This window comes from Calliopsis andreniformis, chromosome 3 (genome assembly GCF_051401765.1).
Source record: "Calliopsis andreniformis isolate RMS-2024a chromosome 3, iyCalAndr_principal, whole genome shotgun sequence".
Lineage (NCBI taxonomy): Eukaryota > Metazoa > Arthropoda > Insecta > Hymenoptera > Andrenidae > Calliopsis > Calliopsis andreniformis.
Window position 1 is genome coordinate 14,584,780 of NC_135064.1, and position 17,683 is coordinate 14,602,462.

Genomic DNA, 17,683 nt, shown 5'->3' on the forward strand with positions numbered 1-17,683 from the left:
AGTGGGGAACCAGAGAACAACCAACTGGGCCTGGCAATTGACAAACGACTCGTCTCCGCCAGTTCCAGTTCCTCACCAATGACTATCACAGATCGGTAACCTTGTTGAGGAAATCATGGACCACGTCGACAAATTTTCACCTGTCTTATTAAGGATTTTCTGAGAAGCCTGTTAACAAAATTGTTGGTTTCGTCAGCAATGTATATTTATATCTGAGGGTCAGATTGAAAAACGTGGGGTCGTGTTTTTAATCATCGCGTTCCTATCTCTGAATCACTGGAGAGCCGCTAAAATGAGCGCGCTTGGGCCACGAGTGACCAAGGCACAGGCTTTAAATTGGCTTAAACAGTCCTTATTTCGAGAGCTAAAGAATGTATAGCTCAAGTATACGTTGACATACTTTGAATTTCCCACGTAACAAGTATCTTTTTACCAGCTAACAGATTTATCAATGTGAAGTAGCGAAAGAGGAAGGGAACAGTGATCGAACGAAGCAATTAATGACAGGACATTACGTTCATCAGTCTAACAGCGAATTCCGTGCATAAGATCGCGTTTGCCCGCTTGTAGTGATAATTTATACAGCGGTGCCATGTTTGCGTGGCACGATTAATACTTCCGCATCCGAAATTGTTACCAGACGTAACGATGCATCGCGATGTGATGTGCAAGCACGGCAATACATTTGCGGCAATGTACATAATTCGCCACTCATTAGTGTAATGCGCTTCGCACTAAACGCTTCTACAAATTCGGAGCTTTATGTTTGCGAACAATTGTGTCGCGATGGCAATCGATATTGTCTGCCTGAAAGCTCGACACGGTTTAAGAGCGAATAAATTATCGTTTAACGTACAGGGTGGGCTATACTGTTATCGATAAACTTCTTTACTGTCCTTTATAGCACACTCGGGATCAAGAAGACCAAGTGTCGAATAAGAGTATTTTTATTCATTGGTGAGATGTGTCACTGAGTCTCTGAGTCAGGTCATTCGAAAGAAACTGAATATACTGCCTTTTTCTATCCTTTTACAAAGTGATGTTTTCGTTAGTGCACCCAAAAGCAGTATTACAGCCTGAACATGAACAGAGACCCTATTCTTCTCCTTGATAAGCTATTGAACGTGTAAAGTTTCAAATGCTAAGTATCCAAAAAACGGAAGAAATCACTGCAAAACGTTTACAGATCACACACACAAACGTCTTCGCTGCAGTAGCCACAACTAATTCAACAGCTTATCGAGTAGAGGGACAGAATCTCTATTATATGTTTAGCCGCGGCACCGCTTTTGAATTCATTAGCGAAGAAATCACGCTGTGTTTGCAGCATATTCTACACTGAGGCGACTCTCCTTGTACGTACAGCCTTTATGTTAAGTGTAGTAATTATTCATGTAAACAATTTTTGATGTTTAATAAAACTCTCTGGATCAAGAGTACCAAGTGTTGAATGAAAGTTTGATTTGTAGTGTTAAGTCTAGCAGTTGCTGGAGATCTACATAGTTTGTGATGTACCTATTTACCTTTTCATATTATGCACTATATAATCTACACTTCCAACATAGGGTATATTAATATTCTATTCGTGTGTAGCATGTGCATTCTGATAGTAGAATTGTCGCGTATCAGCAGCTACATTCTCAGTATGGGACTTTGAATTCCACAATGCATGAAAGATCTCAGACCAAACTGGTTCTATGTTTGCGTGAATGCTAATGTATTCCTTCGAAGATCATAGTGATAGATCAACAGATTCTCTGCTGTGTTAAACCTCTCAAGTAGTTTAGACAAGCTAATCAATTATTCTGTGAAACACCCAGTATAACACCGACAGGTTGCATAAGTACAAGTGCACACAGCTATTCAACATGTGTAAAGATAATAGTATTAGTGTGTTTAATAGTGCAGTTAATGAGTAGCGTGTTTGAAGTAACTTGTTCGTGATTATCGTTTCTTATACTTCATGTTCCTTCTGATTTTTCCAACATTTTCGATAGAAATGTCGTTGGTATTTGATACAGGTTCTTTTACAGATAGGAAAAACTGTTGTGTGACGTCAATTGCTCAATTTTTCATCCTTTAGTTGTGCTAGTCAGTATCTTGACCGACATCGACCGTTCTTGATTATTATTAATGGGCAAAATTAACAATGAACCTCGAGAGAGCACGGTAGCCTGATTCCCTGCTTCGTAATACCATGTGCGTGTGTCGAGGTAGTGTTGGGACTTCGAATGTGCGCGTGCGACACAGAGGCCTCGATCACGATGCCATTAAGTTTTAATTTTCAAATTAACGATATACAAATCAGGCGATCGTTACTTTAATTCAAGTGCGCCGACAATAAATCTAGGCTACAGGCTTGAAATCGATAGTTCCTTACACTTCGCGTGACGGTCTGAAATAAAATACTTACGTAAGTATGTTCGCGTGCGTTTAAAAATTCTTGAAAAACCCGTGTTTACCGAAACCGTCAAAAAACAAACGAAAGAGTTAGGGAAATTTTAACCAAAGGGAAATGTAGTTTTTAATGCTTATTGCAGCCTTAAATTATACGAATTTTAATGAATTTCTCTATTATTCAGCATTGCAGAAGAAAATCCGCCAGTTAGTGAGCATTTATCAGGCTAACCTATTATACGTATATATATCATATAATATCTATTTATTTATTTTATTTATTTATTTAGCAGGGTTCCCCTTGTATACAATTAGTATCGTAGAAATGATTAGAAAATAACATTTAAACTATAAAAACAATAACAAAATAGTGTGTAATTTAAAGATGAAAAAATAAGTATATTGGCTAGCATGAGTATAGTAATCTTAATCTATTTTTTAAACTCCGCAAAAATATGGTATACGAAGAGAAGAAATCTAATTGATCGCAGAGCCTATTAACATTGATTATAATGCGGTTTATGCAGTTGAACGTACCATAGACAGTGCAATGGAACTCTTGACGAATAAAACTAAAATCATGTGACTTCTGGCAGACATGCTAGGTACTAATAGGTTTATTAAAGAGAGTAGTTCGAGAGATACAATCACATTAATATGAATATATAACACCTGAATGTATGAAAAATGTCTCGTTTTGGAATGTACCTTTCTCACGGTATGCAGCAGAAACTTTCTTGACAAATTCACCTCCGTGCACCTTATACACTACCGAGTTAAACGTTTCCCGCGATCGGTGTTCACGCGACGAGGAATTTATATTTTTCGCCCAACTTTCAGGCGGTGGCGGGTGCATAAGTACATACATGGCTCGGTGCGTGAGTGACATTCGAAATGTCGTTGTTCGTCGGTCTATCGATTCCAAATCACTTCGACTTATTCTGCGACCTAAGCCTCTCGATATTTCTATATTTCGCCGCGTGAGAACTTCGACAATCGGTCACGATTCCCGCGACTCCATCGGGGCGAGATATTAGAGCTGGGAGCAGCGTTTGCCTACCGTCGTCGACGAAAAACGGAGAATTGGAACGGAAAGTGCTAGAGAAATGGGGAGAGAAAAAGGAACACTGGGACGCAAGGAGATGGAAATTAAAAAAAGGAAAGGTAGATAAAATAGAGATGAAATGGAGATCGTTTAGGGGAAATTGCTTGGGCTATTAACTTTGTTACAATTTAACTTTGGAATTGGTGTGCTTTTATCATTATTGAGAATTGGAGCGCTGAAACTTAGAAGTATACTTACCGTTAACGATAACCAGTGTTTGATGAATCAATTTGGAATACAAGTCTACCATTGGTTTCTCTTTTAAATCGACCGCAGAACACAGTGACTGGATTTGGAACCATTAATTAACTTATAATCGGTTTCAACCTGATTTAATATTGATTTAGAGTGAAATCGTTACCACTGAAAAATTAAAGACGACTGAAACTTGAAGTTAAGTAAATGAAACTGATAAGGAGATAGAGACAGTTATAGAACGGACATTGGAGGCTATCTCTGAGTATTAAGAGAATAAACGAAGTAAAATTAGGTAACATTGGCTATGAGGAATGAAAATTGATAAATAGTTAAAAGCAAACACTTAAAAGGAGACTAGAAATAAGTATAAATGAACATAATTTAATAGAGATTTGGGGTAAAAGTATAAATTGTCAAATTTAAATAATATTTGCATAAATGAGAACAACTTTGGCACCTCATAAATAAGAAATAACAGGCCTAACCAAATGAAATAAATAATTGAAAATCAGTCCATATCCCACGATATATAAATCAGAACACGTCACTAAAATAATCCGAAGTTCTCAATACCACACTACAATCTCCTTTCCCAGTTGAAATCAGTTGACTTTAGCTTGTTCATAGTTACTCAATACACCCTAGAAGTCCCAAATAGATACTCCGAAGAGACATTCAAAGCGGTCGTTCCCCGAAATCGAGGCAACAGCAGAAGGTGCGAGCGTAAAAGGAAGAAGAGCCCATTCAGAGTACATAGAGACGCTAAGAAAACAAAACTCCGTATAGTATGGATCCAAGAAAGAAGCTCTGGCGAGCTTCTTCCAAAAATGTGGGGAGAGCGGTGTAAAAAGAAGAAAGACGGAGGACGAAGCTAGAGGTACACCAAAACCGTGCCAGGTTTCAGAGAATGGCGTTGCTGGGAAGTTGGTCGCGATCGAAGGACGAACACGGCTGGAAACGGGACAGAAAGTCGTGTCGGCATCGTACGTGGGGCAATAAGAAGCTGTTATACGAGAGGACATTTACGAAACGGCGTCCTCGTCCGTACAAACGAGTTCGAACAAGGAAGACCGTCGCAGCTACGAGCCGACGTATCCTCGACACGCTACGATCCCCACGTGAGATCTCCTCGAGCAATTGCATTGCCCCGTCCTCGGGAAAAGCGATCACGACAAGAACACGCAGCCGCTACCCCTTCACGTATAACTCTGCACACCTCTGGCGACCGAGTCAAAAATGAAGCAGTAAAGGCAGCTTGTACGCATGGCACTTGTCCCTTACGAGCGGCTCGAAAAATTCGTCCTCGACCTCTTGCACATCTGCTCGCTCTGTTTACGAGTAAACAACGCTGAACGACGTTCCCCGCGGTGATTCGATGTGACGCACTCGTCGGGACGTCTGATTCGGGGACACAGAAATTGGGGTGGCCCACTCTTGATGCCACCGATTAGACCTGTTTTCACGATGAACTGTCGCGGCTGAGTCATTTCTCCTTTCCCTTTATTGGGACTGTGTTTGCTTTTGTATGTTACTTTGAGTAGATAACGAGGGGAATTTTGCTATCTAGGGGTGAAATTAAATTACTTGGAGAAAGAAGAGACGTTTTTTCTAGGGTAGAGTATGTAATTTAGTAATGTAAAAGGAGAGGAAGAGGATTGTCGTTTTTGAGAATGGTCAAAGAGATTCATTCAGTTAGTTATTAGTTGAAGTTCCCGTGGAGAAGTTTTTAGAGAGAATTTAAAGTTTGAAGGGTTTGAGGGCAAGGAGTGTTGTTTGAAAGTTTCCGTGAGGTAAGCAATAAAGAATAATATTCAGAATTACAAATGTGACTATTACCTCTTACAAAATTGACTTGTACCCTTGAATCTCTCTTCTAAGATACCATTCATTTTGTTATCTTTTACTATTCTACTAGTAAAGTTTCCTCCTACTAGAACTCTCTTCTTCCATTTCCGACTTGCTATAGCCACAATCCATATTTCCATCTCGCTAAATTGAAGATAATTTAGATAAAATCGTTTTGCTTCAATGGAGTATCATACTGATATTCGTATACGCGATTTAGTCGTGTCACAGCACACGGTAATAAAAATGCACGCGTCACGCGTGCATTTGTGCGATACGCGCGAAGGGCAGGGCCACCGTTCTCGTTAAATATTTTACGCTCCATTTTACGGGCTTTCGGCACCGCTGTTTTCCTTTTTTTATGAGCGGTCACTGTATATCCAGCACGGAAGACATGAAAGTGGCTGTCACGACACGGCGGAATCAAACGTGAAAAAATAGTCGTATGGCTCGCGAGCGATACAGAAAAAGGTTCTCTCCCTCGTATGCCGGGAAGCGCATGAAATATCGCGGAATTACGGTCACGATATGTATCTTCGTTCGTTGAACGGGACACGCTTTCATTCCTTCCGTTGCAATTACTCCGACGTCCTGTTCTCCGTTAAACCAATTATACATCGATACGAATTGTTTCATCGGCGCAGGATTATTCTCGTCCAAAGAAAATCTACCCATAAAAAATTCTACGTCTCTCCTACTTTGCAACAAACATTTTATGTATGCCATTTTTTTTTGTGTCTGTGTCTGCAGGACAAAACGATATAAGTCACAGTTTCAGGAAATTGTGTTTATGACTTGATTAAAGTCTATGAGAGAGAATTTATGCTTTTGATAGAAGTGGATTGAATTAACGGAACTTTTCTCTTACAAAACGAGATTGCAAGCAGATGTAAGTCCATAATAGAGAATCAAGATTCGACACTTGAGAACGTCAGTATCTTGAAAATGTGTGATTCATGTTTTGCCTTATAACTACAAATATATAGGATTAGGGTTCTGTAGATAGGCTTCAGATATTTATATGAACCTCGACGATTATTTCTTCTGTTAGACCTCTCCATGGTAGTGCAATTAACTTTACTTATTGCGAGCCGATTTTTCCTTTTCCGTTTCCATAAACCAACAGTAATTGCTGCTTCATTCGGAGTCTAACACAAATTTCCGCCGTTTCGCAGAAAATATTTATTTAATTTCATGCTGTTCCATCGTTACCCATTTCATCCCCCAGGTATCCGGGCAAATTTGGTGGATTATTCGTGCGTTGGTTGACGGCGTGCCCTCCCTTTCGCTATCATTCCAAGCATAACCATGCCCATCGCACGCAACGGCAGTTCGGTTTTATGGGGAACACGGGGTACCTTGGCGAGGGTTCACGCAAAGGTCGGTGTTACTGCGTCCCATGGGAGGCAAGTCTCGTTCCCCTTTCCTTGCGGCTGGAACGCGAGCCTGAAATATCCACGAGCCTGGAAACGGCATCGTTTTTTCATTCAATGAATGAGTAATGACGCAAGCCAGCGGTCATCCATCGAGTAGAGACAGATACAGCCTGGCTACCTTCGAAATCCATCCACGTTCCCATTTTCCAAACAGGAACATTACACCGAAAACCTTTTAATAAAATTAAAATATAATAAAATGTAAAATGTAATATCATTTTGGAATTTTTATATAATATTACAAATGGATAAGTGGAAATGTGACCTTTCTATGTTGGGTAATAGTTGTATCTCCTTTACTTTGAAGAATGATGCAAGCTTTCATTTATTATATTAGTTTATGCGAGTTGTGAGTTGAAGGAAATAAAAGTGTATTAACTCATTAAAAACAAATTTATGTAGTCATCTGCGTTTTAAAGTTTTCAAATAACAGTACAGTTATCGTTGGATATTAATATTAAGTTATGTAATAAAATCTTTATTATACGCTACATTAGGCACCATAAATTTACAGAACACTCAACAGTTCGCAAAATCGCAAATCACGAGATACTGTTGCAGTAAATTCGAAGCCAATAAAACGATGACTTAAACTACCTTTAATTTCACGCAGACACCATCGTACGTCAGTGCTACCGACCTCCCTGACGTTAAGTGCAGAGAGCGATCGATTTGGCGTGGAATGACTCTGGTTCAATTTCCTCCGACAAAGCATAGCCCTTCATCGAATAATTGGTCTACCGCAAATTCACGCAGCCCAAGCGATTTCGAGATCGACCGCGAATAGCAACATCTGTGTCCCTCGATTTTTCCCATCTTTACAAATCCGTTTATCTCGCCGCTTCACGTTCCAGCGAACCTGGCCACAAAATTTCATAAATTAATTAATTCTGGTCCACTTCCGGTCCGTTGACCGAAGGATCAATGATCAGGGATGATCTGAAAGAGATACTCGCGGGACGATGCCCCGACGTCGAACGATATCGCGTTCTCGTTTGGGTTTCCTCGATCCACTGCTCTTATGGTCGAATCGCGCCCGTAGATTGCATTTCGACAATACCGAATTAACTCTATCTCTTTGGTGCATTTATCACTGCACCCGGCTGATAGAGCAGGTCAATCCGGTCGGATCGTGGATAATGAACGCGTCATCGCTATCACCGACGTCATTGTTGGCACAGTTTTATGCACTCTAACTCTTAATAACACAGGTCGAGCCCTGTAAATGTACACGAACGGAACAGTGACACGTGCGGGTAACCACACTCTCGTGTTCTCATGAATAATGAGGGATATATCGCGTTCATCCATCGGCAATTTCATTTGAACGCTTCTCGATTAATGTCCCCCTCCTGCCAAGCGATCACATTAAAATATTCGACTCGACGTTTAGTCGGCTCGATTGCGTGGTAAGGCACGCGTGGGTGTTCTGGGAATTTTTCGGGTTCTTTGTTTTAGTGCCTTTAGTCAGAAGTTAATTATTGGTTTACCTAGGATTTAGTATCGAAGTAGGTAGAGAATATAAGAAAATTAGTCGAAAAGGTAAAACTATGGTCGTGTATGAGGGGCTGAATGATTAATATAAACAAATGGAGTGGGACTTAGGCCCAGAGTTAGTTTTATGATAGAGCCTGGTGATAATAAGACAGACTGATGGTTCTTGGATGTGTGGAATACAAGAATCTTCATTGATGCTATTCCGTCGCTAGATGAAGGTCGAAGTAAACGCAAACAGCATAGTGATCGTAAAATCATTTAGTTACTTCTTTCAAGAATAACAAAAGAATTTATTTTATGTTAAAGTTGTGTCTGCTACTCTTTAGTGAACTTTAATGAATACAAAGTTAGTAATGTTAGCATCTATGTTTGTAAAGTAAAATGAAAGCATAGTCTCATAAAAATTGTGTCAATAGGATCGATCCAGCTCGCTTCAACTGGTCTTAAGAACTGATTTCATGAAGAACATCGACATTCCTTTCATTACTAATAAACCCAAGAAGAGTGTTCTTGTTCTCCAAACAGTTCCCTTAAGAAGCCAAATATCTCGAGCAGAACGATTCCCAGCAACGCCTCTATCTAACACCCTAAGCCAATATCGAACTCCATCCTTTCAAGTGCTACATCTCTCTTTGTACATAATAACGCTTACGAAGCTCTTAAGCGCTCAGCGTCGTCCTGCAGCGGTAATTCAGAGTTGCACAAGACATTAGGTTGTACCGGTGTAATAAAATCTCCATTTCCCACAGGACGCAGTCAAGTCGGGCATCCATATTTAATGCGGAGACAGCGCGTCGAAGGAAGGAAAGGCTGCCTCCCAGCTACTGGGTCGCTGCGACTCGCCTATCCTCCCACTGTTTCTGCCCGCGATGTCTTTTCACTTTCCGTCCCCCTTTCGTGACGCTGCCCCACCGCGCACCCCTTACTTGCTGTCCCGTCGGGGCAAGTCTCCTCGGATTAAAGACGCGTTCACAGTGCTCGACGTCGCAAGCCCCACGACGACGGTAATTCCCCGTGTAACCGGGCGATTATGAAGTAAAGCGACTTTCAGCTGGAGAAAACGCTTTTGCTCCGCGGGGGGTCCGCTCGCCGGAAGCCACTTTCCATTATCTGACGGCTCGCTGGTTAACACGCGTTTGCTGAACTAAAAGGGTCCCGCAGATATTTACTGTGCACTCCTCCAGACACCTTTTCGGTCGCATTGCAAGAAACTCGCCAGATCCTGTTATGTAATTCATGAATTTTCATTTGGACCACGAGCCTTCCCTGTTTTGGGAAAGTTTTCTATACAATACAGTGGCACTTGGTGTACCACGTGCTGTGTAATACTATTGTGGGTGCGAGACGTGTTCTCTGCTACTTGGTTCAGGGCAGTATTTTATTTGGTTATATTTACTTTCTTAGTCGCTTCAAAGTTCTGAAGCCCCCGTTTGGATATGGCTACTCTAGGGTTTCAAAGAACAAGTACCATCCCTGAACCGTTCCCAGTTACTTGACATGACACTTCTCAAGGCCTCCGCGCAGGCTCATTCCTTTTAACTAATGCTTATAACATTTCTTCTAACTAATCGTTTATAACTAACGAAATCTCAAACGCGAAATCTTTATTCTCAATTTTCGTTTTATGTTGGTGTCTAGAAATACCCCTTAAAGTTAGTGCTCTCCAGAAAAACTCTGTATATGTTTTTAATATATACACTCAGTCTACAGCAACCATCATCCTCAGTCTATAAATCAAGACCCATAAATAAACCATCCCTTATTGCACGCGGCGATGCGCGAAGGTGAAACGTTTATCTGGTCGCGTAAAAAAGGCCAACAGCAAAATCAGCCAGCCCTATACCGTAAACTTTCACGTTCCAGCGGCCACGTAAATTTCATCACGTTACTAAGGACTGCGGCTGAACCAAGCGCGACAGTCGTGTATGCGGACGCATAATTCTAAAATTCCGCGATAAACCAGCAAAAGGATTACGACAGGCGGTGTCTAGTTCGCGAACTAGGCTAAAGGTATAACACGACGAGGTACCCAGTCGAGTCAGTGATTTCACGTGGACGTGTAAATCCGTGGGCTGTCACGAGTTTCTCCGCCGAAAGTTGCCGCGCGTTACATACGTAACGAGAGTTCCGTCGCGAGCGCGCGTTCCGTGGACCGACGTAAAACGTTGCGCAACGCTTTTTCTTTTTACGACCACTGCGTGCTTTTTTTCGCCTGGCCATCTAGTACGCGTGTGGTACCAGTCAAACAGCAAAGGGGTTGTTGTTCGTTGCTTTTGTTCGACGAAGCGATTCCCCGCCATTCGTTCTCGCGCTCTCACCCTCGTGGAAGATCGAAAACGATAGCGCCGAATGAACCGCAATTGTGTACTCAATGGGACTAATAGCCGCTGTTCTCTTGCCACTGTGCGTATAGCAGGGCGTAACTTTGCGTTACTCTTGGACAACACTGTGCTTTATCTGTGCATTCGAGTCTAACATGCTTCGTTAACGCGACACGAAATTCGACGCGAGGATTTCGTTGCGTTGCAGGGCTGTGCGTTAACGCGTACACTGACAGTTCGCGTTTCAAGGCTTGTTTGAGTTGCAACGCAACGAATGAGGACCCTGACATATTCAGGAGTTTGTTCAGAAAATGGGGGTGCCTGACATGGTTTGGGGTACGAAACTGACAGGTACCCTAGTTTTTTGGGTACTGTGTACTTTTTGAGGATTTTGGTGTGCAGAATATCGCTAGAAATGTGTAAGTAGAAATATGCAGTGTGTGGTCAGACGAGCACGTTTGTAAAGAACATCATCAGAAGAGCTCTCTGAAGGAAATATATACATACTTTTTAATGAATATTTGCCAGTATGTGGAACTCGTTACGTGGAATATAGGTATTAACACTTAATCAATATTTAAACATTTGTACCTATGCGTTCTAAAACCTCTGAGTACTTGATTATATGAGAGTTTGAAAATTTGAAAGTTTGAGAATTTGAATATTTGATAACTTGCAAGTCTGTTTTTAAAAAATGTTTTCTATCAAAAAGTCGCTTCATATTTCTACAAACATGTTCAAACTTGTTGACCCTATCAATGAGGATTTCGTTAGATCGAATGGCCAAACGAGGGCCATTGGTCCTCCACGTCTTGAAATCAATCTTTGCCAACGTAAAATTTCGATCCTCGGCGAGTCTCATTTGCCTTCTTCTTGTCGATACTTGCACAGAAAGAAATCGATACAGTTTTACGAGGCCCCATCGATTCTGGGTCGTGCTAGTTCAGCCGCGTGATTCGATCGTAAACCAACTTTTATATACCTACAGGTACAATTCCGGGACTGGCAATGCCTCAAGGAAATCTAGAGCAAGCAATACGCAAGACCAGCGTCCTCTTCATCTTTCTTCTTTCTCTTTTTCCTTTTTTCTTGTTCACTTTTTACAGTTCTCCTTCAGTTCATTCGGTTATCCTTCTAATATATTCTTTTATTTTTCTCCGATTACGCCATTTCTTTTCTTTGTTTCGATTTCATTTTCCTTTTCTGTGTTAGTCGCTTGTACCCTTCCTCTCGAGGGAGAACTGCTTCTCGCGGAGATGACTGTATACTCAAGAATATTGTCTAACGCAAAGTATATTTAGGTAACTACACAGGTCCCATCGAGCGTAATAGCAACAGAGAACGATGAGACGATCGAAAAAATATTATTGCATGTAAGAACAAGATCGTGGTTATGGGTGAAACGATATATCTCACTGTTATCTTTTCCGTGGTTGAATCATGCAAGTTACGTGGTTGTTCGAGATGTGCACATACGTGTGAAATAGGAATCAAACCATACGATATCAAAGACACGACTTTTCGTGATCCTTTGTGACAACCATAGAATTTTTCTATTTCAAGATATCGGAAGGAGAAAAGTGTGTCACTGGTATTTGAATCCTTCCTCGCGGGGGAATAAAATCCTCAGGTAAGAAAACCATGAGCCGATACTCTAAATATACATGATATGTAATTCTTCTTACGTGTTAAACGTCGTAGTAGCTTGAAACTGAAATCGCACTTGAATATAATAACAATATACAGCTTTCTTGAAATACAACTACATATTCCAAAATCGTATTTAAATTGTATATTCTATAAATTCCATCAATATTTTCAAATATTCAATTTCCTCTGACGACACTTTTTCAAATTAACACGACACAGGAATATCATTAATAATACAAATTATCAGACCAGAAATTAACAAACATTAATGTACCAATTTCCACTATAATTACGCAGCAATTATAATAATTGCGTTACCTTCAAAATTAGCTGTCTCTCATCAATAACACAATTCATTCCTACGTATAGAACAGGAGGATCGTACATATTACAAAAGAGAGGGTAGTGAGTCCTTGTAAGCTGAACAAGGAATCGTGACCCAGTGGCGTACAATCGTCTCTCGAACATTAATGCTTATGTTGCGTCAGGACACTTTGGTCTCCAGAATGGATCGTAAATTCTGCGTAACGACCCGGCTCTTGGTGCTCAGTCAAGGTAAACTGATATTTACAGTAAGTTCCGCCAGCAGAAAGCATTCGTTTGTCCGCAATTGTGGTAGAAACATTTCTTCGTGACGATAACGGTACCAAAGGGACACGATGTTCCACCATAGGCGAGATTCTTACTTAAAGACCCAGAAACCAACGTGTTTCTTTCATTCGACAAATATTTGGTCAATAGAGGATCTTCGAATGGAGAGACTTTCAGGTGTTTACGCAATGCTACGAGGAGAATTTTTGTCGTTAATTGGCGAAACGTAATCCTCATCGGGTGGAGCTGTTGCTAATCTTGTTATCAGATGAAGGCTGTACCTTGGATGAGGAAAGGTTAACGCTGTGGCGGGTCGTTTGCTCTGCGAGACCGCCACAACAGCGTTTAAGGCAATTTACCGGAACGAACTTTAAGGTACAAAGTGCGGAATGCTCGCGCGAGAGATTCAGTGAAGTATGGAAAAGGTTGCTTTTCTCTTTGTGGTGAATTAGCGCACCTCGTACCAAGACTCTCCTCTTAATTTATCCTCCTCGGGGATGCACCGCGGAGAACGTTTGTTAGTTAATTGCTGATCACGCGGAGGAAATTTTCTTGCAATTCCTGTAATTTGTTTAGTCGCTGTAATGCGGCTAACGTGAGGAACAAAGGAACGGTATTTAGAATAATAATTATTCAGGAACTGTGCAAATTTTATGTCAAAATTGATGGAGTAATTGAGATTGATTTAAAGGAAAGCAATCTTTCAAATTAATTTGAGGTTTAAAATTTTGAAGGTAAAATCTTCTAGCATAATATTAGTTAAAAGTTTCTTTGCTTTCCAAAGTTTGAAGAATAGTTCAAAAATATGTTTCATTAATTTCTAGTTACTAATTTGTTCTCTATAGAATTTTAATTATTGACTTGCCTTCTTTATATCTACACATTTTACAGTTATTGCGTATCAGATTTAAATAATTACTGTTCTACTTTCAACATTAATTCAGAATTCTTGATCCTCTCGGTTGAAATACTCTTTCTTACGCGTCCCACATGAGCATTTATGGAAATATAATCCTCTCGTTCTGTATTCTTTATTCAAAAGTCGCAACTGGAGGGATTCTATCTCTTAAAACGAGGCTTTGCCAAGCGCTTGAACGCTACTACCCGAGTATAGTCAACAGCGGGAATTGTTCACTTAAAGATTCGTTGAAAAGTGCCAAAGGAGCATTTCCAGTTGGCTAAGTATGCGCGATCTGTGCATGCATAATATGATCTGTGCATGCATACTAAGGACTCGCTAAATGTATTCAGAAAGTATTTGGGTTAAGTGGGATCCCAGTAATATTCATCAAAAAGCTGAAACGAAATTAATTCGCTAAGTGGGTCATTTCTGTAGTAGGAGCATCAGTGACCACGTGCAGGTTATTTAATCGAAATAAACTAATTTCGTCTACGGTACGTTTTAATGAATTAATTTGCAAATTACAAATAAACAGCATAGTATTTGTATTATTTTATGTATTACACGAACAATAACTAAAATTCTATTCAAATGTCCATTTAACTTAAAAATTCTAGAATAAACACTTCGCGTATGAATAATAATGATCACTTATACCTAGAGAATCAAAGACATGTCAAACACAAGGTAGGACCCTTTTTTCTCATTAGAAAAATTTTATATAAGAGATTTAAACAATATATTATCACACAATAAAATAACACTTCAAAACGAAATAGATTAATCGTAAGTCCCACGCTGTAAACGACATTCCCGACTCATCGAACCAAATTTTCACGAAAATTCGCCCGCCACAAGAGACACCCTGTAGACGCAATGGTCTCGGCAACGCCAATCGTTCGATCGTTTAAACCGTGCTTCAAAGCAATTACCATTTACAAAGCCCAGGAAAGCGGTCGAACCGTTCTCAGTGACGTTTACTTCCGTTATTTGTGTCACTCTCCTTGCGACTAGATATCAGCTCGCACCATTGCCTTGGAAGCTGGCGTCGGTTCGAGAGGGAAAAAAGAGGGTCCACGAAGGATGAAATTTATCGTCAACCCCGAAGAGCGTGTTATCACCTGGCGAAAGGTGAATTTTTCCAGCAATTACGGAACATAAGGAAGACACCAAGTACTCATGGTTCACGGGTTTAATAGCGTCAGAGGTTGCCGAAGCGGCCGCTTGGAGGAGGCTGAATAAAAGGAAAGAAGGGAAGCGGCACAAGGGACAATAAGGGAAGGGAAGTCACAAGGCGAAGGAAGGAGATGGAAAAAGAGCCTGGAAGGTAGTATACGGGCACGATACCATTATAATGCTTTTACAATGGTCACTAGCGAGGCTGAAGTAGAAACAAGGCGAAGGAAACAGGGAAAGTGGGCTTTCGCGAGTAAGGCACTCATTTGAAGAACGAACCCACGCCGAGATGAGGTTTCACCAACCCTACCGTAACCGTTTAATTATCCGGCAGATACTCTTTCTGACCTACACTTAACAACCCTCTCGGCAAACTTTTTAATTACTCGACCCCGCGAACCCCTCCGTTTCCTTCGTCTTTTTTCCTTTTTTCTTTTTGGCTATAAAAAGCCAGTCTGAATATTCGCTCTAAAATCAGAACTTGATCTCATAGTTTCTATTCATTCATCTATTTTCTATTCCGCACACTCACGCGGTTGGAACGAAGTCATGATCGAATCTCGAACGTTCGTTTCACTGAATATTGCCACGTTCCGCGGAAACGAATTCGTTTTAATGTCTTTCGTTACGGTTCTTCGGATTAAATGTTTGCGCTTAACAGCGTAATTCGAAGGTAATTACGGTCTCCACTGGCGAGATACAATTCCGCTCGGATAAAGGGTTGTTACGTAACCCTTTGAAGATCGCGGATTCGTTTCGCGGGCTACGATGGCGTCGATGTTCCCTTTATTATCTTGAGATCCGTGTTTGTTAGTCGCACAGGTGTCTATTTTATTCGACGTCGAGTGTTCATTGAACCAAATCCTGAAACAGGAAAATTGCCTGTCATTGTAGTAATGGCAAATCTTATTTCAAATGCATTAATTATGTGGCACGCTAAAGCGATGCTACACTGCAAATATAATTTCATTTGAATTAAGTTTCAGCAGAAGTAAATTATTTGACATAAATTAGTTCGTATAGGAAAATCATTTTATGCTAATTTCTTTATCTATTTTATGTTTATTTATACTCTTCGTCTTTCCATAAATTTCTTTTTAGAAGCTTGTCATATTAATACAAAGAATAATCACGTATATCAATATTAATTACATTTATGTAAGATTATGTCGAAGGATTAATATAGGGATCATATTTGAACCCTATCCCACACAGTTTGGGTGACTGAAGGCAATAATTCTCCATGAACAATTTCATAAGTTCCTCTAGGTACAGGAAAATCAACACTGCCTCTATTTACCATAGCTGTTTACCATTTCCAATTAATATTTGCTATTAATATAGAAACATGCTAAACCCAAAAGCGTAGCCATGAGTTTCTTCGCGTTTCCTTAACGAAAGCAAACTTTCCTCTTCCCCTTCGAGCCGATTCTAATTCCAACTCGCGTACAGGGTATTCGACACGAAAACTGGCCCTCTTTTTCGTTTGGTGGCCGCACGATATCGCTGGGAATCGCCGAAAACTTTCAACCGATGGTAAACATTGGTAGGAATGGCGGGCTCGCTCCCTTCTTTGGAAATACCATTACGTTCCCGACCAAGTCGGCTCCATCCCCATCGTCTCTCCCTTTTCACGGGATCTTCCGTCTCTATCCGACAAGACGGCGCGGGTTATATTACAAGCCATAGTGGTAACCCTAGCCGACGTGCACTTAGACCCAGCCAGTATCCCCTTTGCTCCTTAAATGCCTCAGGATCCCCTCAGGAAAGTATTCCTGATGGCATTACTTCTCGCTGGACTTGGAAAAACCACCCTGTCTTACGCACGACTCGATACGCACCGACTAAGTAGATTTGGTGCGTTGCCGTGAAAACGCCACTGTGCGCGAGAATACGACTCATTCAATTATCAGCGGAAGAAGATGCGTCTCCTGATGCACGGTGCCTTGAGAGACGGTGTCGAGTGCGATATTTCCCTTGAGCTCTAAAGGGATTGTTTCGCGGGGAGGTTGTGGCTCGAAGGGCGAGAATTTAGTTGTAGGGTGTGCTTCATGGAGATCTTGATGCAAAGGGGAGTGAATGTTGCTAATGCTAAGATGTGAACATTTGCCTTTGCACTGACCTACTTGTGAAATATATTAGGTTGTTTTAAAATAACCTTGATCGATTCTCGTTTTTTAAGGTACAATGCTAAAAACGATTCGTGCACGATATGTATTGATATATCAAATTACATATGTATCTATAATAATTTCTGTTATACCTAAACATTGTATAAGAAGCAGCTGACAGGGGGTTGATTTATGTATTTATTTCTATACAATTAGATCCATGCTGAAGGTCTCATCATTTGTTAATTCATAATATTTTAAGCTATAATACGTACCGACTAGATGTCTGACCATAATCGAGGTTATGCTACTAATTGAGTATTTCTTCACAATGAAGCTTTTACTACTGACTACATATGTAATTATATTCGAGCTGATATTCCATATTGAGTGTCTGACTACAGTCGAGGGTATACTACTTAATTGTTGTTTGATCATATTCGAACTTGTACTAC